Source organism: Symphalangus syndactylus, chromosome 3 (assembly GCF_028878055.3).
Source record: "Symphalangus syndactylus isolate Jambi chromosome 3, NHGRI_mSymSyn1-v2.1_pri, whole genome shotgun sequence".
NCBI classification, from domain to species: domain Eukaryota; kingdom Metazoa; phylum Chordata; class Mammalia; order Primates; family Hylobatidae; genus Symphalangus; species Symphalangus syndactylus.
Window position 1 is genome coordinate 29439167 of NC_072425.2, and position 25470 is coordinate 29464636.

Sequence of the window (25470 nt, forward strand, 5' to 3'; positions counted from 1 at the left end):
GTTTGACTAAATGGGATTGATTTTAGCTTTTTTTTTTTTTTGAAGATTACAGGTTATTGACAACATTGTCAGTCCCGCAGTACATTTCAAGCTTTCATGGGAGGATCATTAGTTGTTGCTGTTTATATTTTGGGTGGACTAGATGATGATGGAGAGATTCATAGCGCTGCATTTAACAGAATTGCTTAAGTCAATAGGAAGTAAGATATCTGCTTTTGCATTTTCTTTCTTTTTTTGGTATGAGTTTGTTGTTGTTGTTGTTTGTTTAAACACTGGTTTGACTTAAATCCAGACTCGTTCATTTTGAAATGTGGCTTTGGGTAAAGTATCTTGAGTTTCTTGTTTCCTCGTTTGGAAAGCTCTTTCAGGACCGTGGGAAGACTTGTAGAAGTACACAGGCACTTGCTTGCTGATTATTATTGACTGTAAGAACATAGAGAGAGCACATACAGCTTTTGTGACCATGTGAAAATAGCATGACTCTCAAGAGAAATGTATTCAGCAAGTGCTTGTCTTGGTCAGTGGAGACCAAGCTGGATTTTAGCACACATTTATCCGCTTACCGGGAGGATCTGCTTGCAGAAATGATTTGTGCAACTGTGTAAGTTGCCAATAAAATGAATAACTTATACTGACTCTCTGAGCTCAAGGTTAAACTTAAGTTCAAAGACTTGGGCTCAGAAGGACTGTCAGGTTCTACCGTCAGAAGACCAAGTGTATATAAAAAGACACTTTTTTGACTATGTTGGCTTTGTGTCTCAAAATATATATTAAGGAGTGCTATTTTAAGATGAGATCATTCTGAAGGTCAGTAAGTGTTGTGCTTCAGAGAGGCTTGGCTCCGGAGCCGTAATGTTTAGGTTTGGATTTCAATTCTGCCACCTATCAGCTGTGAGTCCTTGAGAAAATGCTTCAGCTTCTCTGTGCTTCATCTTTCTCACAATAAAATAGAAATAAAATAATTTAGGCTGGGCACAGTGGCTCACACTTTGTAAACCTGGCACTTTGGGAGGCCAAGACAGGAGGAAATCTTGAGTCTAAGAGTTCAAAATCAGTTTGGGCCTCATAGGGAGACCCCTTCTCTACAAAAATTTTGAAGTTAGCTGGGTCCAGGAGGTTAAGACTGCAGTGAGCAATGATCATGCCACTGCACTCCAGCCTGGGTAACAGAGCAAGACCTTGTCTCAAAAATAAATAAATAAATAAATAAATAAATAAATAAATAATCATTTAAGCCATGAGTCAATGTGATTATTTAATAAACCAATATTTTAAGCACTTAGAACATACCAGGAATAGAGTAAGAAGACAGTAAGTGATTTACTATCATATATTAAGAAAACATGCTAATAAAAACTCTGCTTCCAGCCCATCTGTAGGCTGAGAATCCATGAGTCTTGACCACATCATGAATCTGCTTGGGGTGATTTTGTATTAGCCATTCAGCCCTCTATGCCATTTTCAAGTGGGAAGAGTCAGACATGAATAACCCATCTCACCAAGCAAGGCTGTAAAGAAATTAGTTTCGATAAGATCAAGCAAATAATAATATTGTTTTCAGCTTATGTTATTACATGTAATCATTACTCTGAGATTTTTCTTTATCTTCAGCATTTGGTTCCTAATAAAAGAACTAACCAAAAACGATAAAACAATCATTCATCTGTGACCTAACCTTGAATGTCAATGTCATTTTTACAAATGGGCCCTTTTTCTGTTATGATCTTGCCAGTGTGCACTGGTTGATATTTTTTTGTACAGTTCAACAAAATTTTTAAGCACTGGATAGATGGCAGTTATCTTTGCTGGACAGAAAAGAATAAGGATAAGTAAGTTACAACATAATAGATAGTTGTATTTTGCTTTTACTTATTTTCTTAAAATGTTCTTTTTATCCAAATAGTGGAAAAATACATACACAAATGCACAAACACACATATATAGAGAAAGTGTATTTATTTCAAATAATGTACATACAAAGGAAAGAGGAAAATCATCTTTATGTTTTCATTCAAATATAGCCACTCAGTATTTTTCTGTATAGTTCCAATATCTTATTTTCTGGCTTATATGTGTCTTTTAAAGCAAGCATTCTTTTGTTCACATGGAAGACACTTCCTCAGAGATATCATTAGTTTCCATCCCCAAATTTTTTCCCACTGTCTCTTAACTAACAAAATCACAATCTAGTTCCAAGCAGCAAAATGCCCACCAAATTGTCTTATTTGCAAGCTCTTTTCTGGCTAGTCCTGGTCATGAGACTATCACACATAGTGATACCCTAGCTGTGTATCACATGGATAGAAAGAAAAGGGAGGTTGACTTCTCAAAGTACTTTTGGAGTACTATCCCAGAGGAAGAGGAAATGAATGATGGAAAGAAAGATTCCCTTGCCTGATATGACCTGTAATTTTCCACATAACCAGAGTCCAGCTGCAGGATGTATGGTATTCTCAAAAATACTTTTTTCTAATTGATTGATTCTTTTTTTTTTTTCTTTGTTTTTTGAGATGGAGCCTCGTTCTGTTGCCCAGGCTGGAGTGCAGTAGCATGATCCTGGCTCCTTGAAACCTCTGCCTCCCGGGTTCAAGCACTTCTCCTGCCTCAGCCTTCCAAGTAGCTGGGACTACAGGTGCAAGCCACCACACATGGCTAATTTTTGTATTTTTAGTAGAGATGGGGTTTCACCATGTTGGCCAGGATGGTCTTGATCTCCTGACCTCATGATCAGCCCGCCTCAGCCTTCCAAAGTGCTGGGATTAAAGGCATGAGCCACAGTGCCCAGCCCTCAATTGATTCTAATCGATAAAAAGTAGGAGACACACACATATGAATGACATTTAGATAATATATGCAACTGCAACTTCCTCTTTCTACCAGCTGACAAGTGTCAAGGCTCATGCCCTTAAACATTCAGGTAGATGGAAAATTTCAAGTAATAAAACAGTGGTATCTAAATGCAGATACAGTTATAGTCCTTGGGAAAAACATTTTTGTGATTGTGGGACAGAACAATAAAACTCTGCTTGATGAGGAAAATGTGGCATTTACATTCATGCAGTATTATTAGTCTCAAAAAAGAAGGAAATCTTACCATTTGCAACAATATGGACGAATCTAGAGGACATTATGCTAAGTGAAATAAGACAGTCATCAAAGGAAAAATACTGCATGATTAAAATTATATGAAATACCTAAGATGGTTAAATTCATAGAAACAGGGAATAGAATGGTTGCTGCCAGTAGGTGGAGAGAGGAGGAGATGGGGAATTGTAACTTAATGGGTATAAATTTTCAATTATGCAAGAGAAATAATTTCTAGAGACCTGCTGTACAACATAGAACCTAGAGTTATAGTAAGGTATTGTGCACTTTAGGTGGAGAGGATAAATCCGATGTTAAGTGTTTTTATCACAAACATACAAACACACACACACATACATAGATACACACAAAGGACACAAGGACATTTCCAGAGGTGATGGACAGGGTTAGTCCCTTTATTGTGGCGATGGTATCATGGTGTACAGATGTGTCCAAACTCATCAAAACGTAGATTAAATATGTAGATTTTCATATCCATTATATCTCAATAGAGCTGTAAAAAAAAAAAAAAGCCTGCTTAAACCTAGACTTGGAAAGAAAAGAGAAGTAGACAAGCCAGGGCTGCCTGGAGTTCTAGTTCTTGAATATTTTTCCCCCTTTGGTATGAATTTTAATTATAACCAAAATGCAAACAATTACATAAAACATAAGCACAAGGCTCAATTAATTTTTACCAAGTGAACAAATACTTGTAATGTTAAACCAGATGAAAAACCAAGCACCCTCCCTGTCATCCCCCCAGTCATTACCTTCCTCCCTCCAAGAATAACCACTATCCTCACTTTTAATACCATACATTAGTTTTGACCGTTATAAAGAATATAACACTTCTTTATAACATATAACATATAAAGAAGTGTTATATTCTTTATAAGCCTGGCCTCTTTTGCTAAACATCATGTTTGTGAGATCTGTGTATATGTCATTACTGTATATACTCATTATATGCATATGGATTCATTCATTCCTCTACTCGTGAACATACAGATTGTTTCCAGTATAGTGCTATTAGAAGTAGTGCTTCTGTGAATCTTGTTGTACTAATCTTTGGGCTAAAATACCTACCCAGGTTTTGGATCATAGATTATGCACATATTCAGGTTTGTTAGATAGTATTGAAGTAGATGCCAATTTACACTTCCACTACCAGTGCATATGGTTCTCAATCAGAGGAAGTGAGGAAAATCTTGCCGCTTCCAGGGGAATTTGGCAATATCTGGAAGCATTTTTGATTGTCATTACTTGGGCAGGGGGAGGGGGCAGGGGCTGCTGTTGCATCTAGTGAGTAGAGGTCAAAGATGCTGCTAAACATCCTATAATGCACAGGACAGCCCCGCACAATAATTATGTGACCAAAAATTTCAAGAGCACTAAAGTTAAGAAACCTCGTCCCACACCAACTTTGGTAAGTGCTGATCTTTTCTTTTTGCCAATGTCTTGGTTATATAGAGGTATCTCATTGTGGTTTTGATTTGCATTTCTTTGACAGTGAAATTGTGTACTTTTCATATGTATATTTTGTTCTTTCGTGAAGTATCTGTTCAATTTTTTTCCCATTGCTGTATTACCTTTGTACTAATTTGTAGAAGTCCCTTATAAAGTCTATTCATAAGTCTATGGTTGGATGTTTGTAAATATATTATACTAGCATGTAGTTGATCTTATCACTCATTTAATGCTATCTTTTAACAAACAAAATTCTTAATTTTAATAACATTAAAATTATTAATCCAAATTTAAGTCCAATTCATTAATGATTTTTTCTGTGAATAAGGCATTTATTTCAAATCATTTTTCCAAAATGGAACTAGAGCTTTGGTAGTATGTCCATCAAACATTCTAATATGAGATTAACACAGGTAGTACAAAAAACAAATTTTAGGTGAAATTGAGCAATTACAAATTTTCTGGGTGCTCTTAAGAAAAATGTTTTAATATTTATCTCATATATTTGTTGTAAGAATTCAATGATAAAATGTAAAGTATTCAGCAGCTGATTTAGCACAGAAAATGAATCTGCTAAATTAATTCCCTTTCCTTCCACAATTATGGCCAAAATTAGTTCTTATCTAAGAGCAGTGATTTTAATAAATCGGAGCTTCTCTTTTTTTTCATCTAAGAAATATTTTTTGAGATTAGACATTTTTCCAGTCTTGCAAATAAAAAATGAGTGAGATTCATTCCCTTTCCTTAGCACATGTAAAGTGAGAAAAATTAGGTATGGAAGCGTGGAAAACTGCTGTTTACTGAATTCTGTGGCAGGCATTGCAAAGGGCAGTTAATATTACTCAGATCTGATTCTTTCTAATTATTGATAGGGAAGGATATTTGTTATTGTGTTACTTGTTTTATTTCTGTCTGTAGCTCTCTTGTCTCTCTTTTCCTCTCTTGATGTCTTCTCTTCTGGTTCATTTTTTAAAGTGATAACCTTTCGAATTCTTTCTCATTTTCTTTTATGAATCTTCTATAAGCGTTTTCTTTATGGTTACTGCTGAGTATAAAACATGTTATACTTAAAACAATCTATTCTAAGATGATAACTTCAATCACATGCAAACATTCTACACTTTTCCTTCTCTACACACACTTTATATTATTAATATCACAAATTATATGTTTTGTATTTTATTTTATTTATGTTGAGACAGTATCTCACTCTGTTGCCCAGGCTGGAGTGCAATAGTGCAATCACGCCTCACTGCAGCCTCCATCTCCCAGGTTCAAGTAATCCTCCCATCTCAGCCTCCAGAGTAGCTGGGACCACAAGTGCTCAGCACTGTGCCCTGCTAATTTTTTTTATTTGTAGAGACAAGGTTTCACTATGATTCCCAGGTTGGTCTCAAACTCCTGGGCTCAAGCAATCCTCCTGCCTTGGCCTCCAAAAGTGCTGGGATTCCAGAAATGAGCCACCACACCTGTAAAAAATTATATATTTTTATATTGGGTATCCATTAACATATTTTCAATGGTTATACTTATACTTTAGTCTTTTAAATTCATCAGAATTAAAAGTGATTTATACCCCACCATTATGTATTAGAATATTCTGTATTCACTTATATATTAAGCTTCAATAGCAAGGTTTATCCTTTCATGGGCTTTCATATGTTTAGTGTGCTTTCATTTCAGCTTAAAGTACTTTATTTAGCATTTCTTGTATTTGTTTTTCTGTCAACACTGTCAATATATCATCCAGCTACCTACTGGTCTGCAAGGTTTCTGCTGAGAAATACAGTAATATTCTGATGGAATTTCTCTTCATGTGACAACTCATTTTCTACTTGCTGCTTTTCAAGTTATTTTTCATCTGGGTGCAGTGGTTCATGCCTATAATCCCAGCACTTTTGGAGGCCGAGGCAGGCAGATTACCTAGGCTCAGGAGTTCAAGGCCAGTCTGGGAAATACGGTGAGAGTCCCGTCTCTACCAAAAATACAAAAATTAGCCAGGCATGGTGGTGTGCACCTGTAGTCCTAGCTACTCAGGAGGCTGAGGTAAGAGAATCGCTTGAGCTCAGGAGGCGGAGGTTGCAGTGATCTGAGATCACCCCACTACATTCCAGCCTGGGTGAGACACTGTCTCCAAAAAAAAAAGGAATAAAGTTATTTTTCTTTGACTTTTGATAAATTATAATGCATCTTGGTTTTGTCATCTTTAGATTTATCTCACTTGGGAAGCTTTGGCTTTCAGAATTTGAATATCAATTTTCTTCATATTTGAATTTTCAGCCATGATTTCTTATAACTGTTTGTTCCTCTTTCTTTCTCTTCTCTTTCTGTGACTCTGATCATGCATTTATTGATAAGGTTGGTAGTGCCACTTAAGTCCCATAAGCTTTCTTTATTATGTTTCATTCTTTTTTTTATTTTCCATTTCTCTGGAAAGTTGTGCATGACCTGACTTCAAGTTCACTGGTTAAACCTTCCTCTTGCTCAAGTATGCTGTTAAACATTTTTAGTGATTTCTCTACCTATATTCTTTCTGTGCATACTCAATTCTACTTCCAAAATATTTCTTCATAATATCCTCTTTGTCTAAAATTATTCCTCTTCTTATTTGTCTGATGATTTAAGCTCTGTCTCACTTTTCACCTTTCCAGATAGATAGATAGATAGATAGATAGATAGATAGATAGATAGATAAAATAGATAGATAGATAGATAGATAGATACATACATACATACATACATACATACATACATACATACATACATAGATATTCCAATAGCTTTTGGTGTACCAGTGGTTTTTGGTTACAGGAACAATGAAAGCCAAATTCTTGTCAATTAAGAATTCTATGTCTAGGTACTCTCCTTTTATAAGATGTGATAGCCAGAAGCTCTACCAATAAAGCTATGGGAATTTAAAATAATTGTTATATAACATGAATATATACAATTTTTATTTGTCAATTAGAAAATAAATCTAAAAAATAAATTAAGAAATTTTCAAGTTCACAAAAACAGAAAATCTATCTCTAACAGATCTGCTCTACAGAAAGCACTAAAGGGAGTCTTTCAGGCCAAAATTACATTAGATAGTAACATAAATTCCTATGAAGAAATTTATATCATCAATAAAGGTAACTACATAAAAAACATAAAAGACAATATAAATTCATGCTTATAACTATCTCATTTTAAAAAATTATTGCATTAAGAAAAAATTATAAAGCTGTTATTCATTATGCTTATAGAATATAAAGATATGATTTGATGACAATAATAGTGCAAATAATTTTGATAAGCATACTGTGGTTGTATATATGAATTTTCTTGTCTTGAGGAAATATACTGAAACTATTAGGATAAAAAAGCATGATTTCTCCAACTTACTCCCAAATGACTCAAAGATAACATAACCATTGGTGAATCTCTATTATTTGAGAGTCCTTTGTACTATTTTTTACAATCTTTGTATATGATTAAAATTTTATTTTTAAAATATAATCATAAAAACTCAAAAAAAATATAAAGTTTTAACTGACAAAAAAACAAAGCCATAACACAAAAGTCAACAGTTAGGTTTTTCCTATGGAACAAGGATGCAACCTTTTATGTTGTTCTATGTCTTCATCTTGCAAAGAGAGAAGTTGAATCCTAGAGTATGTAAGAAGACTGGAATGTGTAAAGGACTGTCCAAAATGACACAACTAGTCAGGGACAGAGCCAGCTCTGACAAATAGGTCTCCTAATTCTTCCTGAGTTCTTTCCTCACTCCATTTGCTTTGTTCCATAGCCAAGCCTTTTATAATTCTCTTTCGGTATTCTCTATTCTGCATCACTTCAAATATTCAATTCTGGAACAAATACTAGCATGTTAAAAATATGCAAAGAGTTTATCTGCTAATAAAATACAAATTCATTCATTGTGGTGCATACCTAGAACTCAACAAAACTCACTAACTTTTTTTGAAATTAGTATTTGACTTCTGCATAAGATACTAGCTGGTGTCAAATTTATGAGGCCATTGTTATTAAGATAACATCCTTTCCCACGAATTCAGAGCCTGTGGAACTGGAGCCAAGTTAAAGGAATAGAAAACGGAAAGCAGCTGGTATGCATGCTACATGTTTATGATCGTTGTTGTATGACACCAAATATTGTGGTTTTTCTTTCTTCATCAATTATTTGGTGTGTGGATGAGAAATCATTTGTTGAAAGCACTTGGAACATTTTACCTACCTTGGAACCAATGTTGAGGCTCCAAAAAGGAGACTTGGCTAGTGAGGATAGTCTGTGTATTCTTAGCTAACCAGTGAAATATGAAGAAGCAAAATAGAAGGTGAAGTTTAGAAACAGTGGGGCTTTTCAATATAAAATCCTATGTTTGTGCATCTTTAAAATAAAAGATTTCCATAATATTTTGCAAAAGAAAGTGAATGTTTCTCTATCATTTCTACTCTGTCTGATTTGAAAATTTGCATCTCTCAAAAATTGAATCTCATCATTTCTGTATGGTATTAAACCAGATATAGTTTTTAAAGATGTTTCAGGGCCTGACCAGAATAAGCACTGTCTCCAAACTTACAGCACTGTACTGATCAGCATTCTTTGGAAGGGGTTAGTTTACAAGTGGTAAATCTACCTAGCTCTTTACGGTTGCCAAAAATTACTCTTTTCCATGTGTATTTAAAGTCAATAAAGATGAGTCCCTATTCACGCCAAGGTATTGCACTAAGTCTTCTCTACTATCCCGATCTTGTCTATTTCCTCTCTGTTTATTTTCTTCAGTGTACTAATTACAGTCTATAGTTCTTTATTTTGTTTCTTATTTGATTATTGTCCAGCTTCACCACTGTAAGGTAAGGTCTATGAGATCAGGCCTTCAATGGGTCATCGCTGCTCTGTGTCCAGCATCTAGTACCAGGCATGTCCTAAGAACTTAATAAGCCTTTGTTCAAGGAGCAAATTCACTAAGCATCTGTCATAAACTAGGCACAGCCTATCTGTGAAGCTGTGTAGTGCAATGGTTAGAAATACAAGCTTGATGCTCCAGCTGCCTGGGGCCAGATTCTGACTGCACCACTTACTGTGTAATCTTGGGTGAGCTTTGCTATATGCTTTTCTGTGCCTTAATTTGTCCATCTTTGTAAAATGGTAATAATGAATCTACCTCTCTCATGGAGTGATGTGAGACCTCACTTGTAACAAAGTAAGTGGTCAATTAGTGAGCTCTCATAGTAACAAAGGCATTACTAGCTCGAGTTCACAGATGAAGGAATTAAAACTATGAGACTAGGTTACTTATTCAAGAGCATACCCTGATGAGCGACAGAACAAGCATTTGCACTCATGGTGGTCTGATTGTAAAGCTTAGGCTGCTTGTGTTAACCCCTGCACTGCACTGACTGCTCATTACATATCACTAGACAATGACCTCCAGCAGTTCATAGTTTAGGGGTACATCATGCACAGATATAAATGACCCTGCTAAAGGACAAATTGACTTCCCTGCTGCAGAGGATAAGTTCTCAAGGTATCTTGTGTGTAATGTAGGTAGAGAATAACCCTACTGCAGGTGCGCTGGGAACTTCCCGAGAGGGAGAGATTTGAACTGAGCCAAGGGACCATCCTCTCAGATGCCTTTTTAAAACCAAGGCTCTCTGCTTCCAAAGCTGTTCCCAATCTGTCAGTCTGGTAACTGTATCAAAAAAGGAAATGAGATTGTCTGGATAATGACTTCCACATGTTCTCTTTGTACATAGTTGTAGGTTCCAAACCACATGCAGAGGCAAAGAGGCAGAATGAGTTACCACCTTCCTCATTTTCTCATTTTTGTCCTTGCATCTAGACTCTGTGTCCATCCTGTTTGTAATGGCCATGGATGAGTAGATAATAATGACTGCCCATATTTATTATGTCTTTAATATGTGCCAGAATAGTTCTAAAACCCTTATGTGTAGCAATTCATTTACTCCTCAGAACTGCTAAACTGAAAGGTACTAGTCGTAGCCCGACTACAAAGATGAGAACACTGAGGCACAGGGAGATTAAGTCTTGCTAACATCACTGAGCTAAATAATAAGGAACCAGGATGCTAACTCAGGGAGCTGGCTACCAGAACCTGCATGTCTTCTCCACTGCCTCTATGAGCTCTAGAAGCTTTCTCCACTGCCTCTATGAGCTCTAGAAGCTTTCTCCACTGCCTCTATGAGCTCTAGAAGCATGCAGAGAATTAACAAATAATTCTGGGGCAAGAGATGGGGCAAATTTGGGGCAAGTTAAGTCCCTGTAATAGTCTTCTATGATCAGGACAACACATCTTTTCTTTTTGACCCTCCTTCCCTGACCCCAGTGTCCTAAGCAACACTGAGTTTACAATTCATTGAAAGTTCCTGAAAAAGAGATTGACTTTACGTGTTACACAATCTATTGTCTTAAATATAACTAGAATACATTCCTAGTTTCTCCCTCATGTCACACAGGATTCCCATAAGGGCCAACCCAGCTGTCTTTCTGCCTCCAATCTTACCCCCTCTAATTCACCCTCTACTCTTCATTTGAGTTCTGATAGGAGAGAAATCACACTCAAAAGGTAAACTAAAGAGAGTTGAATAAACAGGTACTAGGAAACAATAGTTTTCCCATAAAAGACTCAAGTAGGTGATTGCTCCTAGAAAAGCCACACACAATTTGTCCAAGTTGCTTCACAATGACCCTAGTAGGCCAGATGCAACATTTTGTGGTTGATCCAGAGCATGAGGCTGCGATGAAACATACTGCAACCTCCACTACCAAATGTTACATTTTGATGTCCTCTGGCCCGGGAGATCCCCCATGAAATAAGTAGTTCACTATTGCACCATGTCAGAGCACACAGTAGAAAGACCAAAGCTTTCCAGACAGACCTCTATTGGCAAAAGGCTTCAGGCCCTTGAGCCTCAGTTCACTCATCTGTCAAACGGAGATAATGTATATGTTGCAGGATAATGGTGAGGAATGAAAGAGTGCATGCTTGTAAAGTGCCTAGCGCAGTAAAGAAATAGAAAACCTGAAAGGGGAGGAGAGAAGACTATAGTTACCAGGGTCTGGCAAGATCTGTGGTTGTGAGAAAGAGATGGCCATTGTAGTAACACTGTGATCATATCAGGGAGAAACAGCCACAATCAAGACCAGCACCTGCAAAGAGGAGCAGGGTGGAATGAAGGTTAAATACCAAACTTCTCTCATCTACCTTCTTCTAATGTCCTCCTGATACCAGAGGGCCAGGTGCCCACATGACAGAGTCAGCAGACACTTAGAATGGATCTGGAAAGGTAAAAGGAGACTAACCAGCACAAATAATTCCTTCTCAGTTTTTGTTCCGTTTGGCTTTTTACAATCAATGCTATAATGAATGTCATGTGTATATCTTTGCATACTGGGCTTTTAATTCTGTAGGATAGATTGCTAGTTGTGAGACTGTCAACTCACAGGATTTTAGAAATTCTAAATGTTTTCTGATACTGCCAAATAACTTACCCAAAAGCCTTTGGCAATTTTACCAACACTGTATATATACTTTCATAAGCAGTAGATGTTTTCCAATGTCTTAAAACATGTTGATCAGAGTGGCACAAATTATTACTTACTGTCTTATGTTCCATTACCTAGAGAACTAGTGCGATTGAGCATGATTTCTTAAGTATATAATGAGATCTCTTCTGTGAATTTCCTGTTCCTATTAGGGATGTTTAGGACCTGTATTGGTATTCTTTATTTTACTTGCCTTTCTTCTTTGTTTAGGTATCTTTTGTTGTATGCAAGTTTTGGGATACTTTCATTTTGTTTTGTATAGAGTCAAATTTCCAAAACAAAAATCTGACCTTCAGCTTAAAACCCTTGGGTGTCTACCCCTTGCCTTCAGAATATGATCCTAATCCCTTTGCTGAATTAAAGGTCTCTTTCAAGATGTAATTACTGGCAAGCTCCTCAGCATCGTCTCTGGTCATCTTCTCCTCCTCTCCACCTATATTTCAGGTACAGGTACAGGTGTAAACCTATCGTGCTACTGCTTCATCTTCAGTGCATTTGCACTTATTGTTTTCCTGAGAGGACTGTCCTCACTTCCTCTTTGCCAGTTAATTACTATCCTTTCTGTAAGATTAATTTAAACATCACCTTATCTGCAATGTTGTACTTGTCCCAGCCTCCCCTGTTTTTTCAGACTGAGCCGCAGATGGTGTCAGGCATGGTAGACTGGATTAAAGGCAAACCACAAAAAAATATGCTTGAGGCAGGAAATACTGCAATGAATAAACTTCAGTGTCTGTGTCCTAGAGGTACACATCCTACTGGCTGAATTACATCACCCACATTAGACAGAACAAGCTTCAGCAGTATATTCAGAATCCTCACTTTAGTTTTTCCTACCAATAGTTTTCCCACAAAAGACTCAACAAGGTGATTGCTCCTAGAAAAGCCACATACAATTTGTCCAAGTCATTTCACAGTGACCCTAGCAGGCCAGATACAACATTCTGTGGTTACCCCAGAGCATGAGGCTGCAATGAAACATACTACAACCTCCACTACCAATTGTTACATTTTCATGTCCTCTGGCCCAGGAGATCCCCTGTGAAATAATTTATGAAGCTTCTCTGCATAACAGGCGACCGCTCTAGTGCATCACTATCAGCAAGCTTATTTCCCCTTGGCTTGGTATGTAAATATGCATTGGACATTTTAGCTCTATTTTTTTGTCTTTATGGAGACAAACTCCAGTAATCCAATCAAAGCACTCTAGACCACCTCCTCTTTAAATAAATCCAATGCAAGAAAGTTCAGACTTACAGTGCTATTGTTTCTAAAATAATACAAATAAAAATCAATCTGCCCAAGAAATCCTCCCCGAAGTAGCTCACTATTGCACTGGGTCAAAGCACACAGTGGAAAGACCAAAGCTTTCCAGAAAGACCTATATAGGCAAAGGGCTTCACCCCCTTAAGCCTCAGTTCACTCATCTGTCAAATGGGGATAATGTATATCTTGCGGGACAATGGTGAGGAATGAAAGACTGCATGCTTGTAAAGTGCCTAGTACAGTAAATAATAAAATAGAAATAAATAGTGGAAAACATTTCCTTTCCTTTTTAAATCTAGTATCCATTTCCCACACTATTTTGGATATGGAAGAAAAACATCAAGTCAACTGGTTCTACTTCTGACACTACCTAGTTTTCTTTATCCACACTCTGCATATGTCTAAGAATTTTAGATGGCTCAATAGCCAGCAAAGAAGACATCCCAGTAATTAAGGACATGTGTAATTGAATGCAGGCAGCCATATTCATTAAACTGTTTCCTTAAGAAAGTATTGCATTTCTTTGGGGAAAAAAATGACAAAGCGCCCTGAGTGAGTGTATTAGTCAGGGTTCTTTAGAGGGACAGAATTAATAGGATAGATGTATATATGAAGGGGAATGTGTTGTGGGAGTCAGGGACCCCGAACGGAGGGATCGGCTGGAGCCGCAGCAGAGGAACATAAATTGTGAAGATTTCATGGACATTTGTTAGTTCCCCAAATTAATACTTTTATAATTTCTTAGGCCTGTCTTTACTGCAATCTCTGAACATAAATTGTGAAGATTTCATGGACATTTGTCAGTTCCCCAAATTAATACTTTTATAATTTCTTATGCCTCTCTTTACTTTAATCTCTTAATCCTGTTATCTTTGTAAACTGAGAATGTACATCACCTCAGGGCCACTACTGTACAAATTGATTGTAAAACGTGTGTTTGAACAATATGAAATCAGTGCACCTTGAAAAAGAACAGAATAACAGTGATTTTCAGGGAACAAGGGAAGAAGAGAACCCCTAAGGTTTGACTGCCTGCAGCGTTGGGCAGAATAGAGCCATATTTTTCTTCTTGCAGAGAGCCTATAAATGGACGTGCAAGTAAGGAAGATATACACTGAGTAGTGTATATTATACGCAACAGGTAGTTATTCAGCCCTCACCCACCTTGCACCCTTCCCCCTTATGACTGAGTCTCCAATATCCATTATACCACTGGGTATGCCTTTGTGTACCCATAGCTTAGCTCCCACTTATAAGTGAGAACATAAGTTATCTAGTTTTTTATTCCTTAGTTACTTTACTTAGAATAATTACCTCTAGTTTCATCCAAGTTGCTGCCAACTTTTGCTAGTTCCGTTTCCTAGCAAGGAATATTAATAATTAAGACCCTGGAAAAGGAATGCATTCCTGGGGAGAGATCTATAAACAGCCGCTCTAGGAGTATCTGTCCTATGCGGTTGAGATAAGGACTGAAATACGCCATGGTCTCCTGTAGTACCCTCAGGCTTATTAGGGTGGAGAAGAAACCCCACCCTGGTGAATTTGAGGTCAGACCAGTTCTCTGCTCTTGAACCCTGTTTTCTGTTGTTTAAGATCTTTATCAAGACAATACGTGCACAGCTGAACATAGACCCTCATCAGGAGTTTTTGATTTTGCCCTTTGCCTTGTGATCTTTGCTTTGCCCTTTGCTTTGTGATCTTTACTGGCCTCACAAGCATGTGATCTTTGTTCTCCCTTTTGCCCTTTGTAGCATGTGATCTTTGTAACCTACTCCCTGTTCGTACATCCCCTCCCCTTTTGAAATCCTTAATAAAAACTTGCTGGTTTTGCACCTCAGGTGGGCATCATGGACCTACCGATATATGATATTGCCCCCGGCAGCTGATCTGTAAAATTCCTCTCTTTGTACTCTTTCTCTTTATTTCTCAGACCGGCTGACACTTAGGGAAAATAGAAAGAACCTACATTGAAATATTAGGGGCGAGTTCCCCCGATAAGAGTGTATTAGGAGAACTGACTTACACGATCACAAGGTGAAGTCCCACAATAGACCATCTGCAAACTGAAGAGACAGGAAGCCAGTCTGAGTCCCCAAACCTCAAAAGTAGGGAAGCTGATAGTGCAGCCTTCAGTCTATAGCTGAAGGCTGGAGAGCCCCTGGCAAATCACTGGTGTAAGTCAAAGAGTCCAAAAGCTGAAAAACTTGGAGTCTGATGTTCGAGGGCAGGGAGCATCCAGCACAAAAGACAGATGGAGGCCAGAAGGCTTAACCAGTCTTGTCCTTCCACCTTCCTCTGCCTGCTTTTATCCTAGCTGTGCTGGCAGCTGATTAGATGGTACCCAGCCAGATTGAGGGTGGGTCTGCCTCTCCTAGTCCACTGACTCAAATGTTAATCTCCTTTGACAACACCCTCACAGACATATCCAGGAACAATACTTTTCATTCTTCAATTCAATCAAGTTGACACTCAATATTAACCATCACAGTGAGTAATGTTTTAAGTGTCTTCTAAGAAGACAGGCACTTCTGCCCTCCTTTTAATGAACATCCTGACAGGTCTAGGTCTATAATTTGGGAGGGTAGTAAAAAGCAGAGAAAGATCTGAAGTTGTTTTAAATAATACAAAGGTTAGATAATTAAGTTTTCCTCTTAATTTTTTTATTTTATTAACTTTAGGGGCATGTGAGGTTTTTGGTTACAAGTATGGATTGTCTAGGACTTTAGTGTACCCATCACCTGAGTAGTGTATATTATACCCAACAGGTAGTTATTCAGCCCTCACCCACCTTGTACCCTTCCCCCTTCTGACTGAGTCTCCAATATCCATTATACCACTGGGTATGCCTTTGTGTACCCATAGCTTAGCTCCCACTTATAAGTGAGAACATAAGTTATCTAGTTTTTTATTCCTTAGTTACTTTACTTAAAATAATGACCTTTAGTTTCATCCAAGTTGCTGCCAAAGACATTTATTTCACTTCTTTTTTTTTTTTGGCTGAAAAGTATTTCATGGTGTGTATATATATGTATAAAATATATATTATATGTTATATATATGCATTATATATAAAATACCTATTTATATGTATTTTATATTTATATGTATTATATATTTAATATATTTGATATGTAATATATAATCTATTTGATATATATTTATATAATATATCAAATATGTAATATATAACATATAATATATTTGATATATATAATATATCAAATATATATTTATATATATTTTATATATATTATATATTTATATATTTAATATATATATACACACACATACACACACATCTCATTTGCCTTATCTACTTATCAGTTGATGGGCATTTAGGTTGATTTCATATCTTTGCGATTGTAAATTGTGCTGCAATAAACATGCAGCAAGCATGCAGGTGTCTTTTTGCTATAGTTACTTTTTATCTTTTGGGAAGATACCCAGTAGTAGAACTGTTGTATCAGATGGTAGATCTACTTTTAGTTCCTCAAGAATCTCCACATTGTTTTCCATAGAGGTTATACTAATTTATATTCCCATCAGCAGCGTATAAGCATTCCCTTTTCACCACATCCATGCCAAAATCTATACATCTATTGTTTTTTGACTTTTTAATAATGGCCATTCTGGCTGGGGTAAGGTAGTATCTCATTGTGGTTTTAATTTGCATTTATCTTTTTTTTTCGTGTTTTTAAAATGGAGTCTGGCTCTGCCCCAGCCTGGAGTGCAGTGGCACGATCTCGGCTCAGGACTACAGGCGCATGCCACCATGCTGGCTAATTTTTGTTTTTTTTAGTAGAGATGGGGTTTCACCCTATTGGTCAGGCTGGTTTCAAACTCCTGACCTCAGATGATTCACCTGCCTTGGCTTCCCAAAGTGCTGGGATTACAGGCTTGAGCCATCGCGCCCAGCTGGGTGCATTTATCTTTTGATTAGTGATGTTGACCATTTTGTTCCATAAGTTTGTTGGCTATTTGTATAACTTCTTTTGAAAAATACCTATTCAGTTCTTTGCCCACTTTTTAATGGGATTAATAAAGTTAAATTTTAGTTAATAACTGTGGTTGGAAGAATCAGGTGAGGAGAGAGTCTGAAAAGTTTATTCCTGCTCGCAAAACTGAAGAGGATAAACAATCCTAGTAGTGACCTGAAGAAAAAAGACTTCGGGAAGAACATAACTACTTAATAAAGAATTTAAAGCTGCTTGCAATGTTTGTAGAGGGGAGCTGGGAGCAGAGGCCGGAGCCAGATCTTAAAGAATTATTCTCCACCTGTCCTTCTGACTCCCTATAGTCCTGAGACACCAAAACTCTTTTGAAGTTTTTTTTGTCTTTACTCTTTTGGGTAAAGAGTATTAATAGCTTTAATAAACAACGATTGTTAAATTTCTCATGAGACTGAGTGAGATGATTCCTGCTGAGCTTAGGAATTGATTCCTATGTGTACTTGAGACATTGAAGTCTAGATTGAGTTGGACCATGTTCTGTATGTTTATGCTGTGATGTTGTTTACTTCAAGAAACTTTCACACTATCCAACATCAATCTCGCAAGAGGCTAAATTCTCACCATTTGCAGGGCACTGATCCTTTCTGCTAGGAAGGACAAGGTAGAATGAGGAGAGATGGAACTTCTTCAGGGCGACAGGAGTGACCATTTGCCTAATAGAGCTTTATGTCCATAGTTGTTCATCAAAAGTATAATGGAAAGGGTGGCGGTGAACCATAGAACAAAAGAGAAGCAAAAACCAAGAAGACAGTGTTCCAGTTAGTTCATTCTTGACTGGAACAAGCCTACTAAACTGCACACAAGTGCACTCATCTTCTCTTTCCATTTTAAGAGAAAGAACTGGATGTGATTGGCAGAATCACAGGATGGCAAAGTTAAAGAGGCCTTGAGCAAAGTGGCTGAAATAAAAGCATGTGGGTGTCTGACTCCTAAAAAGTATGTCAAAAATCTTCAATTAGGCACAAACTAGCTAGAATAGTTAGAAATATTTTATAAGTGTTCTGATCCTCATTTTGTTCATAAAATAGAGATGGCAGTACATGCCCTGAAAAGGAGTTGTAAAGGTTAGAAATAATATGGATTTAAAAATCCAGCATAGAGTAGGCATTTAATAAATGACAATTATTGTTATACCAAGCTTCTTTATATATGTTTTCCTAGGACTTACCCTCTGAATGTGAACACCGAATCACTAAGAATATACTCTCAACACACACACTAGGATCCTTTTTAGTTTTAGTTTTTTTTTTTTCTGTTTTGGACAATATGAAGCCCTAGCGCATAGTTTTGTGTCACTCGGACTAAGAAGGCTACATCTTGCACCACCAAATTGTTCCTCAGTTTTCACCTCCAGTATGGAACATGAATTTGGATTTTGTTGAACTTTCATAGCCTGGATATCTCTTTGATCTCTCATAGAAACTAAAACAAAAGATAACCACTGAGATGAATTTCTATGATGTTAATGAATTTCTTGATTTGTAGATATTGTAAATAGGAAAGTTAGAAATCAAATATTAATGTAGTAATTTTTTTACTAGAGTGATAAAAGATCTAGACATTCTAAAAACGTTCTAAATGAAGCTTTTCTAATTAGCATTAGTATTAATGGCTTGTCTTCTAACACTATACTTCACAAGCATCTTCAAAATATATCTTAGGAAAAATATAAATAGGTTAAGGAAACTCATTTGGACTTGCTTAAGACACCACAGAGCTGCATTATCTATGAGTAATTTTTTCTATAAATTTAAAAAATCATTTTTCTATAAATTTTCTATAAAATTTAAAAAGTGAAATTTATCGTTTTTGTCTTAAATCAAAAAACTAAATAGTTTGGCATCAAACACAATGCTGAATTTATATGGCATCTTTCCACTTACGAGTGGTTGCAACCTGGACAAGTTATTTGACTTCTGAATCTCACTTTTCTCATACATAAAATTAAAATAATGTTGTCTGTACAACTTTAAGTATAAAGCAGTCAACCTAGCACTGCATTTCAAGACAGACTTCCAGAAGCACTGCTGTTTCCACTTCTTCTTTCTTAGCTGCTCTCAATAGCTCTGCTTCCCATAGACTTTAGGCTCAACTCCTAATTTGTCCTTCAAGATGCTGTGCATTCTGGAGTTGGCCTACCTATTTGCAAAATTTCTTATTTTATATGCTCTGCACCTACCCAAATTGAACCACTTACTATTTGTTTCACATATCCCCAGAAGTTCCTAATGCATGTCTGCTTGTGCTATTTTCTCTGATAATCATGCCCTGTCTCCAGCATATCAAAATTTTGCCTACCCTTCAAAATTTCACTTTAAATGTATCAAATTTCTTGACATTTTGAAATTTCCCCTGACACCCTTAGGCTTTAAATTCCTGACTCTCTCCTCTAAATCCTCAAAGAATTGTAGTCAACATTCATTTAGTATATGCTGCGGGTCCAGCTCTGTGTACATACTGTAAGACAAGGAAGACACAGAGGCCTTCTTTAACAGCGGGTACAAGGTGATTTCATATAAAGGAACTTAATGCAAAATTCACAGAATAATAACATTGCATTCTCCTTTTTCCTATTTTATTACAAATAATGCCATTGAATGCATGGTGTGGGATAGACTCATGATAAGAGTTAACCCCTACATGAGCAATCTTATTCCTGTCTTAACAGCGACACCAGCAAAAAAATAAAATATATATATATAAATTTCAGAGAGGTTAAGAAACTTTTAAACCTCTAGGTTTTATAACTGAGATCTATCTAACTTCAAAACTCATAACTACACAACTCATATCTGAGATTTCATATTATGTAAGAAGAAAGCATTTCTTCTGAACTCAGGGAGGACTATATTTGATTAGAACGAAGGGACTGTGAGCTCCAGGAGCTCAAGGCCCACATCTAATTAATCTGTAGATATCACCATGGCATTTGGTACACATTTTACTGAGTGAGTGAGCAGAAGTGAACTTGGGATGTGGCCACTGCTTCTATTAGGATAGGTTATGTTGTTATAACAAACAGCCCTGGAATCTTAGCCACTGATAGCAGCAGGGGTTTAATTTTGCTCACACTACATGCATACTCATTGTTGGTTTCTGGCGTAGCCATACCAGCTGCATGTTGTTCGTTTAGGTGACAGAAAAAGAACTCTCAAAGGTTCTGTACTGAAAAATTGGTCCCTCGAGTATTCTCTCATTCTTTCTTTTTTTGTGTGTTTTTGTTGTTCAGTAAGAATCTTTTTATCACCCAATATGTACCAACTAATATGATAATCACCAGCATAATAACAAACGCTAAAACAAATGAGTTACCTATACTCCAGCAGGTAAGATCGATGTTAGACGAATAATTACACAAAAATGTCTTCATTGCAATTGTGATAACAGTTATAAAGAAAATTGGAGGGTGTTGTGAAAGTACATAACAAGGATACCTCATAGGCTGAAGGTTTAGAAAAGATCTCTAGGCCGGGCGCGGTGGCTCACGCTTGTAATCCCAGCACTTTGGGAGGCCGAGGCAGGCGGATCACGAGGTCAGGAGATCGAGACCACGGTGAAACCCCGTCTCTACTAAAAATACAAAAAAAAATTAGCCGGGCGCGGTGGCGGGCGCCTGTAGTCCCAGCTACTCGGAGAGGCTGAGGCAGGAGAATGGCGTGAATCCGGGAGGCGGAGCTTGCAGTGAGCCGAGATCGCGCCACTGCACTCCAGCCTGGGTGACAGAGCGAGACTCCGTCTCAAAAAAAAAAAAAAAAAAAAAAAAAAAAAAGATCTCTAAAGACATGATGTTTGATCTGAGATCTAAAAGAAATTGAAATAAACCAGGCAAAGACTAAGGTGATGGGGGCAGCAGTAACGATGGTAGAAAAGAATTCTGAAATCTTGCCTAATATACTTGCCCCAGCATTAGGCTACCTGCCACTCATAATTATACCCAAAGTCAACCAACTGTATGGATTGGTCTTTGTCACACCCTTTTATAACTGCAATTGTTAGTGTAGTTGTCTGTCTCCTATTATAAAGTATATATTCTGGTTACAGGTTTGTCTTTATCTCTGTACTTTCAATAGGTTCTCACAAGTCTTTACTGAAGTAATAGAATATTACAGCTTGTCAGGCTTATAGCACAACCAGGCATTGAATGAAATTTCAATTTTTAAAAATATATAATACATATTACTATTTTTAACATAAATCGACAACAAAAATGCCATCAGAATTTTATTTACCATGGAGATGACACCAACAGATGATTCCAGCTGCATTTTACTACTAAGCAAAGTTAAGATGAAAAGAAGCTAATTAAGTTTTGAAAATTGATTTGAGGGAAAACATAAATGAAGAAACATTTTAATTTGTTTTAAAGATTTATCTTCAGAAATCCATAGCCTCACCAATGGCAGGCTAAACATGTGCAAACAGTTGACACTGTTGGAAAGCTAGAGGATTGTGCTGTAGAGAAATTAATGTTCCACTCATTCGTTTTCAAACTGTTTGGTAGGAATTATCCCATTTATAGCAAGAGGAAAACAGAACTTACGCATTTCTGGCAAGAAAAAGGCTTTCCCACTTACAGATAAATATTGATGTTGGCTTCCACACAGCAGAAATCACACACTAACTCAAATATGGAAGACTTTGAGGAGCCTTACAATACTGCATTTCGTGTCTTTCCATTGAGGATAGAGTTTAATCAACATTTTTGCATTCAAGGTCAACCAAACTAGCAGTCTGGCTGTGGATTCAGAGAGGTTTACAGATTTTTTTTTTAATATGGTTCCTTTTTTAAGACCAAATTAAATTCTGGAAGATACACAGTCTTAAATTTTAATTCCATAAGGTTTGACAAATGCATCCATCCATATAATTCACATTCCTATCTATAGAATGCAACTGTCAACCTAGAATTTTCCCTTTAGCCACTTATTAGTTAAAATATCCCCAGGAGGCACCACTGAATAAATTTTTCAACATAGATTAGTTTTGCCTATTCAAGAAATTCATAGACATGGAATCACACAGTGCATCCTCTTTGGTGTCTGGCTTTTTGTTCTCAGCATTAAGTTTATGCTATCTGGCCATGTTGCTGAGTATGTAAGTTCTTCATCTTTATTACTTAATATTACTTCATTATGATTAGCGTGTTCATTCTAGTTTTAGGCAATTATAAATAGGGTTTCTGTGAATATATTTTAGAAAACATTTTGTAAACATGTATGCTCATTTGTTTTGGCTAAACACCTAGGAGTGGAATTTCCAAGTCAGACAACAGAGATATATTTAACTTCATAATAAAATACCAAAACATTTTTCTTTTTTTTATTATTATTATACTTTAGGTTTTAGGGTACATGTGCACAGTGTGCAGGTTTGTTACATATGTATCCATGTGCCGTGTTGGTTTGGGGCACCCATTAACTCGTCATTTAGCATTAGGTATATCTCCTAATGCTGTCCCTCCCCCCTCCCCGCAACTCACAACAGTCCCCGGAGTGTGATGTTCCCCTTCCTGTGTCCATGAGTTCTCATTGTTCAATTCCCACCTATGAGTGAGAACATGCGGTGTTTGGTTTTTTGCCCTTGCGATAGTTTACTGAGAATGATGGTTTCCAGTTTCATCCGTGTCCCTACAAAGGACATGAACTCATCATTTTTTATGGCTGCATAGTATTCCATGGTGTATATGTGCCACATTTTCTTAATCCAGTCTATCGTTGTTGGACATTTGGGTTGGTTCCAAGTCTTTGCTATTGTGAATAGTACTGCAATAAACATACGTGTGCATGTGTCTTTATAGCAGCATGATTTATAGTCTTTTGGGTATATACCCAGTAATGGGATGGCTGGGTCAAATGGTAGTTCTAGTTCTAGATCCCTGAGGAATTGCCACACTGACTTCCACAATGCTTGAACTAGTTTACAGTCCCACCAACAGTGTAAAAGCGTTCCTATTTCGTCTGGGCACGGTGGCTCATGCTTGTAATCCCAGCACTTTGGGAGGCCGAGGCGGGCGGATCATGAGGTCAGGAGATCGAGACCACGGTGAAACCCCGTCTCTACTAAAAATACAAAAAATTAGCCGGGCGTGGTGGCGGGGGCCTGTAGTCCCAGCTACTCGGAGAGGCTGAGGCAGGAGAATGGCGTGAACCCGGGAGGCGGAGCTTGCAGTGAGCCGAGATTGCGCCACTGCACTCCAGCCTGGGCGACAGAGCGAGACTCCGTCTCAAAAAAAAAAAAAAGAAAAAAAAAAAAGTGTTCCTATTTCTCCACATCCTCTCCAGCACCTGTTGTTTCCTGACTTTTTAATGATGGCCATTCTAACTGGTGTGAGATGGTATCTCATTGTAGTTTTGATTTGCATTTCTCTGATGGCCAGTGATGATGAGCATTTTTTTATGTGTTTTTTAGCTGCATAAATGTCTTCTTTTGAGAAGTGTCTGTTCGTGTCCTTCACCCACTTTTTGATGGGGTTGTTTTTTTCTTGTAAATTTGTTTGAGTTCATTGTAGATTCTGGATATTAGCCCTTTGTCAGATGAGTAGGTTGCGAAAATTTTCTCCCAGTCTGTAGGTTGCCTGTTCACTCTGATGGTAGTTTCTTTTGCTGTGAAGAAGCTCTTTAGTTTAATGAGATCCCATTTGTCAATTTTGGCTTTTGTTGCCATTGCTTTTTGTGTTTTAGACATGAAGTCCTTGCCCACGCTTATGTCCTGAATGGTATTGCCTAGGCTTTCTTCTAGGGTTTTTATGGTTTTAGGTCTAACATGTAAGTCTTTAATCCATCTTGAATTAATTTTTGTATAAGGTGTAAGGAAGGGATCCAGTTTCAGCTTTCTACCTATGGCTAGCCAGTTTTCTCAGCACCATTTATTAAATAAGGAATCCTTTCCCCATTGCTTGTTTTTGTCAGGTTTGTCAAAGATCAGATAGTTGTAGATATGTGGCATTATTTCTGAGGGCTCTGTTCTGTTCCATTGATCTATGTCTCTGTTGTGGTACCAGTACCATGCTGTTTTGGTTACTGTAGCCTTGTAGTATAGTTTGAAGCCAGGTAGGGTGATGCCTCCAGCTTTGTTCTTTTGGCTTAGGATTGACTTAGCGATGCGGGCCCTTTTTTGGTTCCGTATGAACTTTAAAGTAGTTTTTTCCAATTCTGTGAAGAAAGTCATTGGTAGCTTGATGGGGATGGCATTGAATCTATAAATTATCTTGGGCAGTATGGCCATTTTCACAATATTGATTCTTCCAACCCATGAGCATGGAATGTTCTTCCATTTGTTTGTATCCTCTTTTATTTCATTGAGCAGTGGTTTGTAGTTCTCCTTGAAGAGGTCCTTCACATCCCTTGTAAGTTGGATTCCTAGGTATTTTATTTTCTTTGAAGCAATTGTGAATGGGAGTTCACTCATGATTTGGCTCTCTGTTTGTCTGTGATTGGTGTACAAGAATGCTTGTGATTTTTGTACATTGATTTTGTATCCTGAGACTTTGCTGAAGTTGCTTATCAGCTTAAGGAGATTTTGGGCTGAGACAATGGGGTTTTCTAGATATACAATCATGTCATCTGCAAACAGGGACAATTTGACTTCTTCTTTTCCTAATTGAATACCCTTTATTTCCTTCTCCTGCCTGATTGCCCTGGCCAGAACTTCCAGCACTATGTTGAATAGGAGTGGGGAGAGAGGGCATCCCTGTCTTGTGACAGTTTTCAAAGGGGATGCTTCCAGTTTTTGCCCATTCAGTATGATATTGGCTGTGGGTTTGTCATAGATAGCTCTTATGATTTTGAGATACGTCCCATCAATACCTAATTTATTGAGAGTTTTTAGCATGAAGGGTTGTTGAATTTTGTCAAAGGCCTTTTCTGCATGTATTGAGATAATCATGTGGTTTTTGTCTTTGGTTCTGTTTATATGCTGGATTACATTTATTGATTTGCGTATGTTGAACCAGCCTTGCATCCCAGGGATGAAGCCCACTTGATCATGGTGGATAAGCTTTCTGATGTGCTTCTGGATTCAGTTTGCCAGTATTTTATTGAGGATTTTTGCATCAATGTTCATCGAGGATATTGG